Source organism: Cricetulus griseus, chromosome 7 (assembly GCF_003668045.3).
Source record: "Cricetulus griseus strain 17A/GY chromosome 7, alternate assembly CriGri-PICRH-1.0, whole genome shotgun sequence".
Taxonomy (NCBI): Eukaryota; Metazoa; Chordata; class Mammalia; order Rodentia; family Cricetidae; genus Cricetulus; species Cricetulus griseus.
The window spans coordinates 107,722,225-107,735,814 of NC_048600.1; positions in this window are offsets into that span (position 1 = coordinate 107,722,225).

A 13,590-nucleotide genomic window follows, 5' to 3' on the forward strand; every position below is an offset into this window, starting at 1 on the left:
CGTGTCTCTCATTGGACCAACCGGGTCCTCAGGCCTGAGGCTGTAGGGAGGAGGAGGTTCTACAGGTTTCATGACGACCTGCAGGGGAGAAAGGGTACTTAGCTTTCTTCAGGCCTGCCTAAGGAATGATGGAGTTGGTTGGCAGACATCCCCAGTGTGACTTCAACAAGTTGGATAGCCAGCTATGAAACAAGTTAAGGATTGGGACAGAAAGACTCACCTGATCATAGGGTGGTGGGGGATCGAAGCTGGGGACCCAGATCTCTAGGGAAGTCGAGGTCGGTACTTCTGGAGGTGTCTGATGATGGCTTCTGAGGTTCTGCTCTGGCTGTCTGCACTTGCTACAGAAGCACTTCATCAGGCCACAGATGCACAACAGAGGTAACAAGGCCAGGAAGACGATAAACAGGATCCAGGGAGGAAATGATGTCTCCCTGAGTGACTATACCACTCTCCTCCATCACACACCCCCATCCTATTTCAGGTGGACTCAGCCCTGAATGGTACCATAAAGATTTGTTTGAAGAATCCCAAATGGCTTCCTTCTGCAGGCAGCATCCACTCTCACAGCATCTGAATCCTTTTGGGCAGGTTCTGGTCAAGTCAGACAGAGTTGGGGAGACACAGATGGCATCCAAAGTGTCACAACTAAGGGTCCTTGCCTCCCTAGACACCTATACCCTCAGGTTGCAAGTCATACTCGTCGCTGTGGTGTTCAGATCACTCTGGGTTCACTGGGAGGACTGAGGCCTGGACATGAGATCTGAGTTCAGGGTTACTCAGGCAGAATGACCATGCTACTAAATCTTACAGGGCATGTTGGGGCTCCAGGTCATAACAGTAAGGGATTAACTGCAGCTACAGACCTGCCCCGATAATGTAGTTCTTAATGTTGGGTGGCTGAAGGGAAAATGGTTTCAGCAAACGTAGGAAGAGTGCGGAGGAGGTATTTGTCTCCTTCTCCAGGGCATATCTAAGCATACCATCTCCCACCACCACCACCAACTAGACCCCACCAAATCCCAACATTGATTGACTAGAGCTAAGTCCCATACTTACATGGTGTCACAGTTAGCTTTAACCTGTGGAAGAAAAATAGGCAGATGTTAGGACTTAAAAACTGGGAATTGGGTCTTTTGTCTTAGAGTATTTGCCCAACAAACACTAGGTGTTGGGGTCAATTTCCAGCCATGGCAATAAATCAGGTGTGCATAAACCAGAATAGCAGTACATGGCCACAGTCCCAGAACTCGAGGAGACAGGAGAATCATTCAAGGCTACATAGCCAATTGGAGGCCCCATTGGATACCAGAATAAGAACCTTTCTCACAAAGAAAAACCAGAGGCTAGTCTCAGACATCTAGGGCAGTGAATATCAGACTGACTCTGCCTCCCTCTAGCTCCATGAAATGGTCAATGATTGGAGCCTACCTCTGCCTAACATGTTTGTATTGATGGCATGCACTGCTATGTCTGACTCCCTCACTTCTTCTTACTGAGACAGGCAGGGTCTCACTAGGTAGCCCTGGCTAGCCAGGAGTTCAGAGGTCTACCTATCTCCACCTCCAGATGCTGGATTAAAGATGTGGAACACTGTTACCTGGCTCCCAGATAATTCCCCCTGACACACCCACACATTTGGTGATTAGGCCAGGACTCTACCTGGTGTGGATCCCTGGCTCCAAATCCTCCAGAAAGCAACCTAAGCACCAACCCCTCAGCTCTAAATGTTCTAGGTAGCGGCAGTTCAAGCATTTTCTTGAACACACTCAAGCCCCATTCATGCTCATGTCCTTTCTGGGAATTAAGGGCCTCTATCAGAATTCTATCTTGTCTAAGCTCTTAATTAGGTCTCTCTTCTACTTGTACACAAGGCATCACTCTCTCTGGCCACCTCACTTAAAATGACAACCATTGCCCGCTGTGGTGGTCCTTGCCTTTCATCCCAGCATAGCAGAGGCAGAGGCAGGTGGGTCTGTTAGTTTGAGGCCAGCTTGGTGTCCCTAGTAATTTGTAGAGGAGCCAGGACTAGACCCTGTCACAACAGATATGGAATGGGCAGGCAGCATTTGTCTTTGCTATTGATGATTACAATAGCATTTTCAGAGGGAAGACAAGGGAACCAGTGATGGTCACAGGCTTACAACAGCACTGTTCTTTAGTGAGTACAGGTGTAGGTGAAATTAAAGACACAGCAAGGCACCCAGAAACTCAGTCACATCCCCTGCTCTTCAAATCTCAGACTCTGCCCACTCCCCACTCTCCTGGACTCTCTGTATAGCCTCAGGTACTGGAACTTGCTCTGGAGAGCCTCAAACTCAAATCTGCCTGTCTCTGAGTCCTGAGTGCTAGGATTAAATGTATGAGCGGCTGTCACCACCACCCTGCTCTAGTATTACATTGAAGCTCTGGGAACAATTGTGACACTGCCTCTCTTAAATTCAAGCTCACTTTTAATGCCAGGGCTGAGGTAGTAAAGACAGATGTCTGTTGAGTTCAAGATCATTCTTATCCATATAGGGATATCCTATGAAAACAATTTTATGGCAGGGTTAACATGCTGAACCAGCATTAATTCTGTTTCAATCTTATCCAGGTGATCAGAAGAGGGATGGAAAGGAGCCTGAGTTTTAGAAAGCATAGAGTGAGATATTAAGTTGGATTCATTAGCTCTTTCGGGGGGAGATTGACAATGCCTAGATCTGGGTTGCACAGAGGATGCTGGGATCCAAGAATATGAAGAGTGCCTTGAACCTTGCTTCCTACATGGCCTAATCAGAGAACTACAATTCCAGTGATCTTCAAAAGTCAGTGTACTGTCCTGAAGTTCAAGCTTGGTTTTTCACCCCCACTGTATAACAGATTCTCAACCAAGATTGTCAATTTAAAAGCTTGCTCTGACTACCTCTCTGTTTGCAGGATAATCTGCCAACCCAAGACACTTAAGTGTTTATAGGAGGAACAAGATCTTGGGGCAGTGCTCACAACCTTGCCTTCCTGATCCAATCAATTCAGAGGCCAACCAGCCCAGGGCCAGGCAGCCAAGTCTAACTGGAGGAAAGCTGCCACTAATCAAGGAAGTACAGAGAGCCTCCTCCTCCCTAGTACACTTGAAGAATTCCCAAAGAGGGTCCATATAATACAAGGTCACAGCCATGGGGCAACAGATATGTACAGATATCTTGCCCAGACATGAAGACCTCAAATTCCTCAGCCTTCTATTGGAGAAGCTAAATTAGAAACGCTAAAAAAAAACAGAAATCAAAGTTCCCATTCAGGGCTGTCCCTGGAGCCAGATCCAACTAACAACACAACCTGGCCAACACTAGGGGCCCACATTTCCACTGAGCTCCCTCCAAGGTCCCAACCCCCATTTTGCCCAAGCAAAACTGAAAGGAAGTTGCTAGTTGCCATTGGTTACAAGGAATTCCTGAGAAGGTAAAGAAGGGACTGTCTTCTAGGCCTCTGTCCCAAAGGGTCCTCCAAAAGGTTCAGAAGTCTTGCTTACCTGGTTGGCGATTACTCTTTCGAAACAGGAGAGCAGGCAGGAAAGCAGGCAGAAGAGCAAGGTGAGGGCACAGTCTGGGATCCTGGCTTCAGGCATCATGGCGAGGGGGGCTACTAAGATTTCGTGTGCAAGGAAGGAGTGACAGGACCCGAGTGTAACAACTTCCCTCACCTATGGGTCCCAGTCTCAGAATATGGGCAGAGTTAACACACCTGATATGGGCCAGACTAAGGCTTCTAGCCTGGAGCTCAGGTAGACTAGAAGTGGAGAGGAGCTGAACTTGCTTGAGTCTGAGGCATTGAGAGGTGGGATGCCTTGGTTTAAGCAGGATGAAGCAGAGCACTATGGGAATCCCAGGTCTGAACAGCATTTAAATAGTTAGAGTAGGGTGTGGTGACGCCACCCTTTAATCCCAGAACTCAGAAAATCTCAGTGAATTCACAGCCAGTATGGTCTACCTAATGAGATCCAGGCCAGCCCATATTAAATAATAATAATGGTATAGTAACAGTAAATTAAAACAAAAAGTCAGGTGGTGGTGGCACACACTTTTAATCCCATCACTCAGGAGGTAGATGCAGGAGGATTTTTGTGAGTTCAAGGCCATCCTGGTTTAAACAGTGAGTTCCTGGAGAGCCACGGCTACAGAGAAACCATGTTTCAAAAATCCATAGAAAAAAGGAAAAAGAACAAAGAGGGAGAGGTGATAATGAGGGAGAGGCCCGGAGATGACTCAGGAATTAAGAGTACCTGTCCTTGCATCTTGGTTTGGTTTCCAGCATCTACACATATGATGGCTCTCAAGCAGAAGAGGGCAGTCACATAAGAACTCACGGGCATCAGGTATGCACATGGTTCACACACACACACACACACACACACACACACACACACACACACACACACGCAATAAAATACATACTGGAAATCTAATAACTATTTTTTTTGTTATTGTTGTTGTTTTGTTTTGTTTTTCGAGACAGATTATCTCTGTAGGTTGGAGACTGTTCTGGACCTCTCTTTGAAGACCAAGCTGGCCCTGAACTCACAGTGATCCTCCTGGTTTGCTTCCTGAGTGTGTGAGAATAAAGGTGTGTGCCACCACAGCCACCTGACTAAATTGGTTTCATTAAAATCACAAGATCACCATCTCAGGGGTGGGTCACCCTCAAAGGTCTGAACCCTCCCCACATTGATACTAGCATGAGTCAAGTTGACTCTACAAGGCACAGGCATCCGGAAAGGCTGCAGGGTTTAATCAGACTCTCACATAGTCTACCCATAACTTCTCTAAATGAAAGCAGAGGTATATCCTAGCCTAGCATGGTTCTGAACACCTATAATCCCGGCATTCCACGAAAAAGGCAGAGGGATCTCAGAGTTCAAGATCAGCCTGGTCTACAGAGCCAGTTCCAGGACAGAGAGTGCAATATAGGAAAACCCTGATCAAAACCAAACAGAGGAGGGGAGGGAAAAGTAAGAAAGGGAGGAAGGAGGAAGGAGGAAGGAAGAAAGGTAGGAAGAATGAAAGAAGAAAGGAAGGTAGGAAAGAAAGAACGAAGGTAGGATGGAAAGAAGGAAGGAAGGTAGGAAGGAAGGAAGGAAGGACAGTATATCTTATCAGAAACATAGAGAGGGGCTCATCTCTTTCTTGTGTAAATGGGAAAACTGGTGGTGTTCTATAGTAGGAAATTACCAATATGGTGTCAGGTAGAAATATAAGGGTATTTAATAGGGAAAAGCCTTTCTTACAGAGCGAACCAGCCAGCCAGTGGTAGTCTGTGCAGCAAGAAGCAAAGACAGAAACCGAAACCAAAAACGCAGTCCCCCTACTCACTCTGACCACACCCTCACAAGCCTGCTCAGGTACCCCTGTAGCCAGCCCCTAAGAAGGCGTGGCTACAGCTTCCCCTACAATTCCCCTTTTAGTCTAAAAGAGGATTAAAAGTTAACAGTATAAAGGTAAAATATAAACAATAGGAAGCTATTCCTAACTAGTTATATACACTATCCTAAGTGACAACAATGGGGAAAGGGCGCCTAGCATTCTCCAAGTTACTTTCTGCTGAAATGGGACGATGATAGTCATGTGGGGTCCTGTAGAAAGAAAATGTTAGTATCCAGTCCATGTTAGATGGGATTCACTTGATTGAAGATCTCGCTTGAAATCCTCAACTTGATTGAAGTCAGTACCCGAACCTCTGGCCGGAGTGTCAGTTGAAATGGAGCAAGTTGGATCCAGTGCAGTCGAGGAGGTGTGGCCCATTTTCTTTCCATGGTATCCAGGGATTGCTGTCAGGCAGGTCTTCATTGACTGTGTGGGACTCAAACATGAACAGTTAGCAGAGAAATATTTGCTTGTGTATATACACATGCTAGGGAATGCAACCATGAGAGCATAACAATTATGAAAGGGTGTACACCTTGAGAGAAAGATCCAAGAAAAGACAAAGACAGTCCCCAAATTCTTCTTTTATTCTGTATTACATCAATTGGCTTCTTGATACAACACAGAAACACTAAAGCTTAGTTAAATAATGTGCTTGGATTTTAGAGGAGGAAAGCCAAATCCACCTCTAAATCCAGCATTGGTTTAATTGAATAGGGACTAGGAAATAAAGAGAAATAGAGTTTTTTGAGAGACAGCTGTAAAGTTTACCGTATGGCACATTCCTTCTATTTGATGGTTATAGCTACCTTTTCTTCTTAAGTATCTACCCATGCAGTGTCCTTTGCCTTCTGAAGATGAATTTTCCTGTGAAGATAAAAGAAAAACACTTCCCTTTCCTTTGGGAGGTTTCTATTTAGTTTATGAGATACCTTAGTAGAATACCTGTCATTTGTCCTCGTCGAGAGGTTTTTCCTTTTCCAGTCGAATCTTGATCAACTTTGATGGTATCCAAAGTTTTTCTTCTCCTGTAGAAACCAATGCAAAACCCCTACCCCAACGTAATACATGTCCTGGTTTCCATGCAGAGGTTAGTACATCTTTGAAGTATACTGGCTGATTGAGTTCAGCAGTTTTTTCCGTAGGTCCAGTGTCTTTCTGCAGCTGTTTGTCCTTTTTCATTGGCATTAAGAAAGTTTAGTGTTAATAAAGCATTATGCAACCTATGTTTGGGGGGTTTAGTCTTCCAAGCTTGTTTGTTGAGCATCTCCTTAAGTGTTCTATTAGCTCAACCACTGCTTGTCCTGTAGGATTGTGTGGTATACCAGTAACATGCTTTATGTTATAATATTTGAAAAATTGTTCCAATTTCGTAGAGACATATGCTGGAGCATTGTCAGTTTTTATTTGTGCAGGTATACTCCTAACTGCCATCACCTCTATCAGGTGTATAATAACAGAATCAGCTTTTTCAGAGTTAAGAGCAGTAGCCCATTGGAACCCTGAGAATGTATCTATGGTATGATGCACATATTTCAAATTTCCAAACTCTGCAAAGTGAAAGACATCCATCTGCCAAACCTCATTTCTCCGAATGCCCTTAGGATTACAACCTGCTGGCAATGGAGTTTGATTATAAAAGGAACAAGTAGGACAGTTTTTCACTATCTCCTTGGCTTGTTGCCAAGTGATAGAGAAGTCCTTTTTCAAACCTTTGCTATTTACATGATGTTTCTTATGAAATTCTGAGGCTTCTAGCACACTTCCAATTAATAAACGATCAATCTCATCATTGCCTTGTGCTAGTGGGCCAGGCAGACCCGTATGGGATCTGATATGTGTAATATACATAGGATTACTTCTGTTTCTGATAGTTTCCTGTAATTGTAAAAACAGAGAAGTTAATTCTGTATTATCAGGAACAAATTCTGCAGTCTCAATATGTAACACGACTCTCTCTGCATACTGAGAATCAGTAACTATATTAAGAGGTTCTGTAAAATCCTTAAGTACCATGAGAATTGCATATAATTCTGCCTTCTGTACAGATGTATATGGACTTTGAACTACTTTACTTACCTCACCTGCTTTATAACCTGCCTTACCTGATTTGTTGGCATCAGTGTAGAAGGTAAGAACTCCAGAAATGGGAGTTTGTCTTACAATACGTGGAAGAATCCAGACTGTCTTTTTTATGAATTTAATTCTGTCAGTTTTGGGATAGTTGTTGCTAATTGTTCCCAAAAAGTCAGTAAGAGCTATTTGCCAATATTCATTATCTTTCCATAAGGAAGAAATTTCTTCATTAGTTAAAGGTACTATAATTTCTGCTGGATCTTTTCCAGTCAGCTGGCGAAGTCTTAATTTACCCTTTAAAATCAAATCAGAAATCTTTTCTATATATGTCTTTAACTTTTTATTCTGTTTATGTGGCAGAAATATCCATTCCAATATAGTGTCTTCCCTCTGCATCAGAATTCCAGAAGGGTATTCTCTGGATGGCAAGATAACCAGAATACAGTCTAAATTAAGGTTTATCCGATCTACATGTGCATTCAATATTCTGTTTTCTACCCATTGTAAATCTTTTTCTGCCTCATCAGATAATATTCTAGGACTGTTTAGGTCCTTATCACCTTTAAGGGCCATTTTTATATGCTTTAAGTCATGTCCTTCTACACCAATAATTGTCTGTAATTGAGAGATTTCCCCTAATAATTTCTGAAGAGAATTAAGAGTTTGATACCGATCTCTCCTAATTTGTACCTTTTGAGGTCTGATTCTCTGTAAGTCTATCTTGTAACCTAAATAGTTAATAGAATTTCCTCTTTGTATCTTTTCTGGTGCAATCTGTAATCCCCAACGAGGCAGAACTTCCTTCACCATTTCAAACATACGTTCCAAAGTTTCCTTATTAGAATCTGATAAAAGAATATCATCCATGTAATGATAAACAAGAGATTGTGAAAATTTCTTACGAATTATTCCCAAAGGTTGCTGTACAAAGTGTTGACACAAAGTAGGGCTATTTAGCATTCCTTGTGGCAAAACCCTCCATTGATATCTCCTAACTGGCTGTGAATTATTAAGAGTTGGTACAGTAAATGCAAATTTTTCTCTATCATTTTCCTGTAACGGTATTGTGAAAAAACAGTCTTTTAGATCAATGACTATGATAGGCCATCCTTTAGGTATTAAGGAAGGTAATGGCATTCCAGGTTGCAGAGAGCCCATTGGTTGAATTACCTTATTTATAGCTCTCAGGTCTGTCAGCATTCTCCACTTACCTGACTTCTTTTTGATGACAAATACAGGAGAATTCCAAGGACTGGTAGATTCCTCTATATGTCCAGCATCTAGCTGTTCCTGTACTAACTTTTCTAAAGCCTCTAGCTTCTCAGAGGTCATAGGCCATTGTCCTACCCAAACTGGTTCATCTGTAAGCCACTTCAATGGCAGGGCCTTTGGCTCCTCTGAAGGTCCATCATTTGTACCTAGTTTCTGTACAGCATGGATGGTTGGTAACCGTTTTCCATAGCGTCTTACCAGATCTTTTCTACTATCTAAAGATTGTACATAATTTGTATCTGACACTGGAGGAATATTAATCTGAGTATTCCATTGCTGTAAGAGATCACGACCCCAGAGATTTATAGCTATATCTGCCACGTATGGTTTCAGTATCCCTTTCTGTCCTTCCGGTCCAATGCAGACCACTGAGTTAACACTCTGTCGAACTCTAGATAGAGTTCCAATTCCTAAAAATTGTACATTTGCCTCTCTAAGAGGCCATTTCTGAGGCCAAGACTTTTGAGTAATAATAGTTACATCCGCCCCAGTGTCCACTAAGCCAGAAATAACTTTATTATTAATTTTAACTTTTAACTGAGGCCTTTTATCATTAATAGAAGCTTGCCAAAATATGCATTTCTCATTTTGTCCATTCACACTTGATTCTTCATCACTATTCAAACTACCATCTAGAGCAATATCTTTTTTCACAATAGTCAAAGAACTATCTATTGTTCCTGTGAGAGATTGTCTTCCATTGCTATTGGGAATGACCTGACCTTTCTCGATGTGGGGGCCTTCTTGAGTCCCCCCTCGGGGTTTCCCGACCTTAAGGGGTTTCCTTGTATGTCCCTGGTCGATCTACATTCATTGGTCCAGTGTCTGCCCTTACCACACCTTCTACACAATCCAGAAGGCAGTGGCCTTCCATATGAGGCATTATTAGAATTCATTTGTCTACAATTTCTCTTAGTATGTCCCATTTTACCACAGTTGAAACATCTAGGTTCCTGGCGCCTTCGTGGTCTCAAGGGGAAGGCTCTTCCTCCCCAAGGTTCTGGTTCATAGTAGTAGTAACCTCTAGCCTCTTGGTACCTATGTTGACCTCTGTAAGGTGCTTCTCCTTGCCAAGCCCTTACATCCTCACCTCTAGAACTTTTAATTTCCTGTTGCCGTTTTAAACCTTTGGAGATGGCTTCTCCTACCCAAGCTCCAGTATCTTGCACATTATAGTCAATGTTGGCTGCATACAAAACCCATTCTTCTAACGGAGCTGATCTGATCTTTAAAGGCAAAAGTATTCTTTTGCATATAGGGTTTGCATTTTCATAAGCTATTGTATATATAATTGATTGTCTTGTTTCTGGATCTGTTACCTGTAATTCTACTGCCCTAGTTAACCTTTGTAAGAAGTCCTGGAACTGTTCTGTAGGTCCCTGTTCTATTCTGGTATAAGCTTCTAGACGTTCTCCTGGCTCACGAACCTTATCCCAGGCATTTAATGCTGCTTTCCTGCATAGAGACAGTATATCGTCATCATATTCAGCCTGAACCTGTGGGTCAGCATAAATACCCTGACCAAGAAGCTTATCTAGAGGGGCTTCAAAACCTTCCTTTAGGCCCTGACATTCAAGGAGCTTTGCCTCTTCCCTTACCAATGCCTTCCACTGGATTTGGCATGAATTCTCAAGTACAGCTGTTACCAATAGTTGCCAATCTGTGGGTGTCACCCTGTTAAAGGTTGCCCATGAATGTAATAGCTGTTTTACGTATGGGCTATGGAGACCATATGAGACAACTGATTCTTTAATATTCTTAAGATCCTTCGGCTGTATAGGTTGCCATTCATAAACCATTCGTCCATGAGGGTGTTTCTTAGAAGCTGGCTTTTCTACCATGGTAGCTGGGTACACTAATGGTGTACGAGTAACAACCTTAGAAGAATAGTCACGATACCTGGGTGGAGTAGGTGCCTGGGATTGGAGTGATTCTGCTTCTGAGGCATCCCACTGATCTTTAAGCCTAGCAATGATATCCTTTTGAAAAGTTTCAATCTCCTTAATCATAAAAGATTCCAAGCACGTTAGTGAATCTGTAAATTGCTCTAACTGCTCATCTACATGTTTTTCTAGGTCTTTCATACGATCATCCTTAGACAGCATCTGGATGGCATGGAAACTGCCTTCTAGGTATTGGAGTCTAGATTCCAGGTCATGATTTGCTGATTTTGAGTCCTCAGCAATCGACCGTATGGACCTATGTAATCTGTCAGCCCTGTACTGTAAATTATCTTCCAAACATTCAAATCTAGACTCAAATTTCTGATCTGCTACCTTGGATGCTTCAATAACTGATTGAATGGCATTGTCCAATTCTTCAACCCTATGCTGGGTATTTTGCACCGTTGCATCTAGTTGATGAGTAACATTGCCTATCTGAGTTTCTAGCTGGCTACAGATATTCTTTAGCTGGTCATGGTCTTCTGACAGCCTAGCCTCTAAGGCCTCAGACATGGAGGATCTCTCTGTGTTTATCTTATCATAAATATGCTGTATCTCATCAGACAGCTCTGTCTTTAGTGTATTGGACACAGAGCCAAGCTTATCATCCAATTTCTGTTCCATTTGCTGCACAATTGTGGTCTGACCTAATCGTAAAGCTGTTATTTCCTGTAAGCAGGTGGTGAGGTTATCCTTATCTCTATTCCTGAGTCCTCTAGCTAGTAATACTATATTTACCAGCAAGCTACTGCCATGACAGCATATAGGCCAATAATTGGCAAATTAGCATCCTCCTCAAACAGTGAATTCACGTAATAAGCAAAAACATTACCAATTTTAGCAAATGATAAATATTCCGCCATGATTTTACCTGATTTCTACTCCAGATGCAGTAAATATATTTGACCAGCAGGTAGCACAGGCCTTCAGTTATTCCGAGGCGTTTGGCAGCAGTCGGTCAGCAGTGGAGAGAGGTCACAAAGCTGCTGCGCTTATCTTAGAGATTATACGGCTTTTCAGCTGCAACTTACAAAAGCAGCTGCGCTTATCTTAGAGAGTATACGGCTTTTCGACTGCAGCTTTCAGGCAGCAGCAGCCAGGGGAAGCCTCTGCTGAAAGCCTAAACTTACTCACCTCTAGGCAGCTAGAAACTGGGTAGATGGTTCTGAGCAGCTCAGCTGCAGTGGGTCGGCTGCTAGCCTGGAACGCCTGTGGAGAGAGCCTGCTTTCCGGGCCTAGGCGGCTGGCACCATGGAACCCACAGCCTGTCCCAAATGGGGTGTGGGTTTCCAATATCCCGCTTCTGACAACCAGATATAGTAGGAAATTACCAATACAGAGTCAGGTAGAAATATAAGGGTATTTAATAGGGAAAAGCCTTACTTACAGAGCGAACCAGCCAGCCGGTGGTAGTCTGTCCAGCAAGAAGCAAAGAGAGAAACTGAAACCGAAAACGCAGTCCCCCCCTACTCACTCTGACCACGCCCTCACAAGCCTGGTCAGGTACCCCTGTAGCCAGCCCCTAAGAAGGCATGGCTACAGCGTCCCCTACAGTGTTCCATGAAGAAACTATAGCCCTGAATCTCAGCTCTGTGGTGAGGTAACGACAGGAGATGTTGCTGTCACCTCTCCTTCCCTTGTGCAGCACCTGCTGCTCTTTTCCCCAGGACCATGCTAACTTAGCTCCTCAATGTAGTCCTCCCAGAAAGTTCAGGAAATTCCTATTAAGGATGTCCAAAGACCTTCCAGGTATTAACCAAGCTTTATGTGTCTGTACAAAAATGTGGAGGCAGATCTCATTAATTCCCTACACTTTCACTTCCTCCTTCATTCACCCCTTATCTTTCATCATTTACTCATGAGTTTGCGCTGCTAAATCTCATTAAGGAAAGACTTCTCACTCATTAGAAAACTGCTCCTCCAGCCCCTAGCTAGCCACGCCGTAGCTGGATGCTTCTCACCCAATCTAAACCCAGAGTCCATCATGAGTCCCAGAGGCTGAGCACAAGAGCTTCAAAAGTTTCTCCTGTGTTCACAGATATCCAGGCCTTTCAAGGAAACAAACAGTGTTTGCTTATCCCTTAGAGTCATGTATGTGCCATGTTTGCCACCTGTCAGTCTTATTCGAAACTGTCTTTGTAACAGGGCTAAAAATTATGCCAGTTGTATTTAGTCAAATTTCACCTGGTATTTTTTTATTCCAGCCCTAATTATTGAACCCAGGGCTTTGTACGTATTAGACAAACACACTACCACTTAGCTATATCCTCAGCCCTTCAGAAATTTCTACATCTGCCTATGAAAAAATTCCTGTAAACACATCTCTCAAATATACAAAAGCAAGGCATTTGCATTGTAAAAATCTCAAGCAATGCTAAAGGTCACAAAATATAAAGTTTGGGCTGGAGAGAGGGTTCAGCATTTGCAGCACTGACAGCTGTTCCATAGGACCCAGGCAGGATCAGATTCTACCTCCCATATGTGACACTGAATGGAACCTGAGCTCCAGTAGATGATACCCCGTCTGGAATAGTAGGGTAGTGCATGCAACTGGTACATAACTGGTACAGTTACACAGCAGGCAAAACACCTATATAGATTAAAAATGAAAGCAGGGTAGTGGTGGCACATGCCTTTAATCCCAGCACTCAGGGATGCTGAGACATGTGGATCTCTGAGTTAGAACCAAGCTTGGTCTACAAGAGTTCCTGTGAGGACAGACTCCAAAGGAAAAGAGAAGCCCAGACTGGTCTGGGGGGGGATGATTAAAAATAAAATCTTAATAAGGCAGTGGTGCAGTACACCTTGAATTCTATCCCATGGGCGGCAGACCCTGGAATCTCTGTGAGTTACAGCTTAGTCTGGTCTACAGATGCAGGTCCAGGCCAGTCAGGGATTCACAG